Source organism: Mandrillus leucophaeus, unplaced genomic scaffold (assembly GCF_000951045.1).
Source record: "Mandrillus leucophaeus isolate KB7577 unplaced genomic scaffold, Mleu.le_1.0 Scaffold93, whole genome shotgun sequence".
Classification (NCBI taxonomy): domain Eukaryota; kingdom Metazoa; phylum Chordata; class Mammalia; order Primates; family Cercopithecidae; genus Mandrillus; species Mandrillus leucophaeus.
In genome coordinates, this window is record NW_012110141.1 from 5,470,325 (window position 1) to 5,479,382 (window position 9,058).

General features: G+C 43.1%; 1 pseudogene; it reads left to right on the plus strand.

Moving 5' to 3' along the window:
• The first annotated feature begins 1,442 nt into the window (after positions 1 to 1,442).
• On the plus strand, positions 1,443 to 1,777 carry LOC105532082 (annotated as a pseudogene).
• The last annotated feature ends 7,281 nt before the right edge of the window (positions 1,778 to 9,058 follow it).

Consider the following 9,058-nt stretch of genomic DNA (forward strand, 5'->3'; position numbering starts at 1 on the left):
AATTCAGTGACTCGGGGAGGGCATCACAGCTCAGTAGTCATTCTGGAATCTCCATCACTGACTCATTATTTGAATTTATACAGGTCACCTCTCTCTTTCATCACTGATAGGATATGGTCATCCCTGTCTTTCCACCTAAGAGAGAAAAATGCTATGGGGACTGTTCTGTGAATCCCTTAGTAAAAAATGACACAAATGTGATATTCAGTTCCATAAGTTACACATGCAGGAGAGATTAGCTATATTATTTGGCAATGCCTTCTTAATTCTTTACTCTTCAGTATCTTAGCTCCATTGGAAACAGACTGATAGGCAAAACCAAATATAGGCTGCTAAGCTACTATTGGTCTTAGATCTCTTAAATTGTAACATCTGAGGTAATGTCATTCTTGATTTCATTCTTGATGGAGATCTTTTGACTGTGTTTACTTACCTGTGTATGTTATCAGAAAATGTACCATTTCAAAATTTTTTATTCACTCATGTGTTCACCAAAAGTTATGAGCATTTTACTCTATTTAAAGTCATTATGTTAGGCCCTGGGTATCCAGTAGTAAACAATGTGGGCATAGTCCTGCCCTCAAGAAGATTATAGTCTGATCAGAAAAGAGGACAACAAACAAGAAAATATGCAATCTTATTTAATTAGAAATAGTGATTGATGGAAAGAAGGAATGAAGAAATGAAGATGATGAGAACTAAGACACACTTTTTATCTCTCTCTCGTTAAATCTTCTAAAATACATTCTGCAGGATTAGAATTACTGACAAATGTATTATTTCCAGCTTGCTAAGATAGCCCATTTTCTACAGTTGGACTGCTTAAGTAGTTTTGCTTCACTTCTAAGAAATGAAGAGGTACATTTGGCACTTAGCAATAGAAATGGCTGAACTTATGTTCCTAACTCAGCTATCTTTCTACTTCTTCCAAATTGTTTCTGCTTTATATTCTTTTTCAGGTGAGAAAAATACATATTTTGATCTCAGTCTTTCATTTCAATCCCCTACTCATGCAACGTTCCCATTTTTAAGCCTAGAAGATATCGTTCTAATGTTCCTTCCTTTATTTTGTTTTTCAGGTGAGAAAGGAAGGGAGGGAAGGAAGGAGGGCAGGGAACAAACACTGTAATAAATGAGGGCCTTGCTCTTTTGCACACAACATCCCAATGATCTGTCCTTGGGCCTTGATGGGGTGGCCTGATGTGACGTGTGTGAGGAAACCCAGGCACTTCTGGTGGCTGAGGAAAAGAGAAATCCCAACTTAACACTCACAGACGACGGCTGAAGCAGACACAACCACGAGGGCAGAAATCTGACTGCGAGGAACCTGACTCTGACTCAAACACCTGCGAAGGACAGGGTTTGGGACCCTTACTTACATTACTGTATACCCAGGAGTTACAAACATTGCTCTTCCCGCCATCTTGGCTCCTGTAGAGGCCTGCAGGGAACAGGACTTCTAAAAGGAACTATGTCTGGAAGGCTGTGGTCCAAGGTCATTTTTGCCAGCTATAAGCGGAGTCTCCGGAACCAAAGGGAGAACACAGCTCTTCTAAAAATTGAAGGTGTTTATGCCCGAGATGAAACAGAATTCTATTTGGGCAAAAGATGCGCTTATGTATACAAAGCAAAGAACAACACAGTGACTCCTGGCAGCAAACCAAACAAAACCAGGGTCATCTGGGGAAAGGTAACTCGGGCCCACGGAAACAGTGGCCTGGTTCGTGCCAAATTCCGAAGCAATCTTCCTGCTAAGGCTGTTGGACACAGAATCTGAGTGATGCTGGACCCCTCAAGGATTTAAACTAATGAAAAGTCAATAAATAAACGTGGATTTGTGCTTTCGAAAAAAAAAAAAAAAATCACTGACACTCTGAGTTGTGACTTTTCTGGCACCCCATTCAGATGTTCTATATGATGGATATGGTTTTTATTTGCTCTGTGGCCTTGGATGAGCCACTGAAAGGCCTTCATGGTTAAATTTCTATCCTGTCTCACAATGGCATCTTAACCCCTCAATAAAGTATTACATTTTTAAAATTAAAAAAAAAAAAAAAATCTGAGAGATACTTCTGTTCAAGGTTTAAAATACTCTAGAACCATCATTTAGTTTGAGAAAACTATGTCCTTGCCCTGAAGCCGGAGTAGAAACTGTGGCCCTGTTATCATAGTCCTGTTTCCACAAAGCCTGTTCTATATCCCCAAACAGGTTGGCAGAAGAGTTGGAAGGATCTGAGGGCCAGGGTGATGAGGGAAAAGATTTTAGGAAACAGAAAAAGAAGAACATTTATTGAGTGCTTATTATATATTCTAAGTGCTCTCATAGCATTCTCTCGTTAAATGCTCACAACTCTACAGTTCTAGCCTTCTCAGAGATTCCCCTAGCCTACACCACGTGGCCCAGAGAGGTAAGGTCTTATGTCATGTTCTCCCTTAAACCTCTCTGCATCTCTAAGCCCACGGGACAGAGGTGAGCCCTTCATGTAGGTAGTCTGGTGTCATTTTACATGTACTAATTTCCACATTTAACTAATAAAAAACTTGCCAGAAATTGGATTGGGATGTTTTTCTTCCTCTTCTTTTGACACAGAGTTTCACTCTGTTGCCTGGGCTGGAGTGCAATGGCACAATCTTGACTCACTGCAACCTCCGCCTCCCACATTCAAGCAATTCTCCTGCCTCAGCCTCCAAAGTAGCTGGGATTACAGGCAAGGACCACCACGCCCAGCTAATTTTTTTGTATTTAATAGAGACATGGTTTCACCATGTTGGTCCGGCTGGTCTCAAACTCCTGACCTCAGGTGATCTACCCGCCTGGGTTTCCCAAAGAGCTGGGATTACAGGCATGAGCCACTCGGATTTTCAGCAGATTATAGGCTCAGGGCCATATGACAATGAGAATAAAACTTTAGGGTTATATATTTTAAACTCAGTCTTTTGTTTCAATCCCTTGCTCATGCAATGTTCCCCATTTTTAAGCCAAGGAAATATCACTCTGATGTCCCTGGCTCCCTACACAACAATGAGACGTACCACCTCAGAGCTGAAACCTTGGGGGAACTCAGGCCCCAAACATTCAAGAATAGAATGTATGGCTTCCCTGAAGCAGAGTGGTACAATGACATGTGTCTTTACAAATTTAACAGGCTATAATCAGCTACAGCTGCCATGCGATGGTCTGTCTTGGCATCCACCAGCCTCTGTCCATAACATAGCTTCTCATATGGTTTACGTATGGGAACCACACAGCTTCTAAAGTGAAGGAGGTTTCTCCAGCAGAATTGAATGGCATATTCAGATGTTGGGTTAGGATTCATAATATTTAGCTATTTTTTTGATTAATATAACAGTAATTTCTTTATTCAGTCACAGAAACATCAATGTATCTATGCTGAGGCATCATAACTTTATAAGCACAGTTATTGGGGGGGAAATGTTACCTTTTTCTCCTAAGAAGACTCTCCAGGTACATAGCTAGGGAAAGGTAAGGTCAGCGGCAGAGTTATATGCACACCTCCACCACCACCATCACCACTACCTCCTCCTTCATCTCTCATCCAGGTCTGTCTTAGGTCCTTTTTTTCCTTTCCTTTTTTTTTTCCTTTTTCCAAGACAGGGTCTCACTCTGTCACCCAGGCTGGAGTGTGGTCGCACAATCTTGACTCACTGCAACCTCTGCCGCCCCGCCTCAAGTGATCCTCCCACCACCTCAGCCTCCCAAGTAGCTGGGACTACAGGCATGTACCACCAAACCTGGCCACTTTTCATATTTCTTTTTGTAGAAATGGGACTTTACTATGTTGTCCAGTCTGGTCTCAAGCAATCCACCTGTCTCAGACTCCCAAAGTGCTGGGATTACAGGAGTGAGCCACCACACCCGGCCTGTCTGAGACCCTTTAACCCATTTATGCCTGAGGTTGCACTTTTTTTAATTTTCTCAATCAGACCTTGGCAATAATCTTGAGCAGTAGGATATAAATAACTCCCACATACGGGAGGTCGAGGTCGGCAGATGAGGTCAGGAGTTGGAGACCAGCCTGGCCAACGTGGTAAAACTCCATCTCTATTAAAAATACAAAAATTAGCCAGGTGTGGTGGTGCACATCTGTAATCCCAGCTACTCAGGAAGCTGAGGCGGGAGAATTGCTGGAACGTGGGAGGCAGAGGGAGGTTGCAGTGAGCTGAGATCATACCATTGCACTCCAGCCTGGGCAACAAAGCAAGACTCCATCTCAAAAAAAAAAAACAAAAAAAAAAAACACAACTCCCATATACTTAGAGTTCCAATAATGGAACACTAGGCATAAATGGGTTTAACCTTGGGGGTTTTAAGTGCTCCCATGGCAATGATCCATCAGAGCATTTATCATTCTGTTGTGACTCTATTTTCACTTGCCCATATCCTCCCTAATACAGAAGGTTGTTGAGGACAGAAACCACATTAATATTGTTGACCATTGCATTCCCAATACCTCACTTAGAACCTGACACATAACAGGCACTTATTAAGTATTTGCTGAATGAACAAATACATTTCTTCTGCTGTTAGTCCCTCCAGGTTTCATCTCCCCTTTGCCCCTACCTCCTTGAGGTATGCTTCCTGACCTCAGACTTTACTTTCCGCCAGATGGCTTCTCACATGGATCGATAGCTTGATCTGTGGTTCCTCACTTCGTGAATTTTTTCAGAATCCATATTTGCTACATACATGTGTTGATTGCCAAAGAAGTGCAATTAATGTACATGCAATTGAGGAGTGGGTTTATTCATCGCAACCTGGGTTGGAAGGGAGATTTACCTTTCCTTAAGGTCATAGGGAGATAGCAATATTTTAGGATCACCTAACATCTTAAACAATTATTCCAAAGGGTTTTTCCTCTGCCTGATTCATGCTGCTCAGCTCTTTTTCCATCTGACTTTTTCCTAAGTCCCTTTTTATTATTATGAAATTATTATTGCTCCTTGTTAAAATGATTTTTTAAGTACAAAAGGTGAAAACAAGAGGAGTAATAAATCTCCCATGGTGTCCATGTCTACAGTCCCTATGAGCATGTTTCCATCAGACTTTCTACCCTAACTCTTCTTTCACAGTGGAGTCCTATGATCCAGTGCCTACTCCTTGAATGTAGGTTTTTTTCCTGAGGATTCTGTCATCTTTTTTTCATCTTTTCTCATTTTCTATGGTCTCCCTGGGTATCATATTTACTTCCAAGGCTTTAGGTAACCTATGTGTTATTTTAGTGGCAGTAGAGGTTTGAACTGCCACTCTCCTCTCTCCAATTTCAAGGCCATGGCCAATGGAGTATGCCTACGAGGATCACTAGCCAAATAAAACACACTGTTTATTAATGGCATTAACAGAGCAGAGCTCTGGTAGAAGCTGGATTGAAAAAAAGAGCTTAGGCTCAGGATCATGGTGACACCTCCTGCTTCTCAGCCCTGAGACTCAGCTATGCCTGGAGTAGTTGAGCAACCAAGGCCAGCACTGCATGGCAACCCCGGGTCCACTTACACAGCTACCCATGTGGATGAGAATCAGAGGTCTACCCCCGGGTCCACTTACACAGCTACCCATGTGGATGAGAATCAGAGGTCTACCTTGCCAGCCCAGACACAGGAACGGAGAGACCACCCCAGAAAGAACATGCTTCCCTCCAAAGCTTTACTCTGAGCTGATGTTGCTTTGCAGTTTACAACTGGCCCAGCCAATCTGTTCGATGGGGGAAGACAGAGCAGAGAAAGGGAAGGACTACCCTTCACACAGGTGAAAGTCCTTGACACTCTAACCTGCCAGCAGCATAGGTCCAGAAAGTGGGAGGAAGAAGAGGGCATGCCACTAATGACACTCACCATTAATACAGTGGCCCTACCCACAGTAAAATGCTGCCCATTAATTTCAAATTTAGATTAACCTTTTCTCTGTCTTTTAGTAAGGAGTGAATGAGCGGTTGGTGAGAAGAGACAAAGCACCCTCCCTAGCACTCCCCCAGTAAGTCCAATTATCTATGGGCTAAAGCAGCAGTGAAAGGAGAACACTGCTCCCCTAAAATGTGCTGAGCACATAGAAAGAACTCCGTAGGCATTTGTTGAGTAAATCAATACATAAATACATAAATTCTGATTCTTGAATCTGTTTCTGTAGCTCAGCCCCCGTCACAAACTTCAGATGTATATATTTCTACTTCTCCCATGCTTGCTTTCTATAAACAAAAAATAAAATTCTAAGCCCCCTAACTGACCAATAGATCCCCCTTCTCAGCCAAGGGCGTTCCAAAATAAACCTGAAAATCTAGTTCAGGTCATGATAGGAAGGTGGGGTCAGACATGCCTCATCATTCTACCCTCTCCTCTTGGGAATGTAGGCCCAACTGACCAGCATTAACATTAAAACAGAAATCTTAGAAATGAAAAACAAAAAGAGACTTTTTGTAGCAATAAAACACCAAATTCCAGCCTGACTGTATTATAGCATCAAATGACAAATAGCAGGCCCTGGAAGAAATTGAAGTATTTTACCTCGAAATATATTTCTTTGACATACTTTAAAATGGCACTATAAAGCTGCCTCTTATGGGGATAATCTCGATTCTGCAGAGAATCCTCTTTCCTTTCCAGGTCTTTCCTCAAATCAATGAGAGAATTAACCAAGAGTCTGGCACCTTTTTAGGTCTAATAAGAGCTCTGAAGCCTGCTACTTGGGGGTTTCATCTGCATGATAAAACCTTGGTCTCCACCACCCCTTATCTTAACCCAGACATTCCATTCTATTGATTCCAGGTCTTTAGATGGTAACTCTTTCAACCAATTGCCAATCAGAAAATCTTTGAATCTGCCTGTGACTTAGAAACCCTCCCCCTAGGTTGTCTTGCCTTTCCAAACTGAACCAATATACATCTTAAATGTATTGACTGATGTCTTATGTCTCCCTAAAATGTATAAAACCAAGCAGTAGTCCGACCACTTGAAAATATGTTCTCAGGATCTTCTGAGGCTGTGTCACAGGCCACTGGTAACTCATACTTGCTTCAGAATAAATATCTTAAAATATTTTACAGAGTTCCACTGTTTTCATCAACATTTCTATTTCCCCTCTTAGTAAATGGAACCATTATCCATGTAGTTATTCATATCATAATATTCATCCAGCTCTATATAACTCTCTACTAAATGCAGACCCCTCCAAAAAGAACTGGTTTATTACCCAGTAGTCAGAGTCTTTCTTTCTTTCTCTCTCTCTCTCTGCACTCTCCTTCTCTCTCACTCTCTCTTTTCTAAAGAAATGCAGGAGGAATGCACCACAGGCCATACATTTCAATCCCTATATCTTTAACTTCCTTGTTAAGTTTGTCTCTTCCAGAATTGAAGCTGTAAAACTACAAATCGTTCTTCAAATGGAGCCCCAGATGCCGTCCATGACTAAGATCTACTGTGGACCCCTGAACCAGCCTGCTAGCCCATGCTCCGATGTTAATGACATCTAAGGCACCCCCTCTGAGGAAATCTCAACTGCACAACCTCTACTACACCCCAATTCAGCAGGAAGCAGTTACAGCGGTCGTCAGCCAACCTCCCCAACAGCACTTGGGTTTTCCTGTTGAGAGTGGTGACTGAGAGACAGGACTAGCTGGATTTCCTAGGCCGACTAAAGATCCCTAAGCCTAGCTGGGAAGGTGACCACGTCCACCTTTAAACACATGGCTTGCAACTTAGCTCACACCCAACCAATCAGATAGTAAAGAGAGCTCACTAAAATGCTAATTAGGCAAAAACAGGAGGTAAAGAAATAGTCAATCACCTATCGCGTGAGAGCACAGTGGGAGGGACAATGATCAGGATACAAACCCAGGCATTCAAGCCAGCAGTGGTTACCCACTTTGGGTCCCCTCCCTTTGTATGGGAGCTCTGTCTTCACTCTATTAAATCTTGCAACTGCATTAAAAAAAAAAAAAAAAGGATATGCAGGAGGAAAAAATTGTCTTATTCAAAGGAATTTATCTAGCCTCTTGATATCCAAGAAACATTCCTGGAAGACAACAAAGGTTGGACTTATTTCTTATATATTACCTCACTGTATTCCCTTACTTGATGGATAATTGACTGTAAACTTTCTTTCTTATATCTTAGAAATTATCTCTTTCAGAAAATATGTAAGGGCGGTTCCATCATGGCCGAATAGGAACAGTTCCAGTCTACAGCTCCCAGCATGAGTGACGCAGAAGGTGGGTGATTTATGCATTTCCAACTGAGGTACTGGGTTCATCTCACTGGGGCTTGTTAGACAGTGGGTGCAGCCCACAGAGTGTGAGCTGAAGCAGGGCAGGGCATTGCTTCACCTGGGAAGCGCAAGGGGTCCAGGGATTCCCTTTCCTAGCCAAGGGAAGCTGTGACAGACAGTAACTGGAAAATCAGCACACTCCCACCCTAATACTGCATTTTTCCAATGGTCTTAGCAAACAGCACACCAGGAGATTATATCTCACGCATGGCTCAGAGGGTCCCATGCCCACGTAGCCTCGTTTACTGCTAGCATGCTAGCACAGCAGTCTAAGATCGAACTGCAAGGTGGCAGCAAGGCTGGGGGAGGGGCATCCACCATTGCTGAGGCTTGAGTAAGTAAACAAAGTGGCCGGGAAGCTCAAACTGGGTGGAGTCCACCGCAACTCAAGGAAGCCTGCTTGCCTCTGTAGACTTCACCTCTAGGAGCAGGGCATAGCTGCACAAAAGGCAAAAGAAACTTCTGCAGACTTAAATATCCCTGTCTGACAGCGCTGAAGAGAGGAGTGGTTCTCCCAGCATGGAGTTTGAGATCTGAGAATGGACAGACTGTCTCCTCAAGTGGGTCCCTGACCTCCGAGTAGCCTAACTGGGAGACACCTCCCAGTAGGGGCCAACTGACACCTCATACAGCCAGGTGCCCCTCTGAGATGAAGCTTCCAGAGGGAGGATCAGGCAGCAACATCTGCCATTCTGCAATATTTGCTGTTCTGCAGGCTCCGCTGATGATACCCAGGCAAAAAGGGTCTGGAGTGGACCTCCAGCAAACTCCAACAGACCTGCA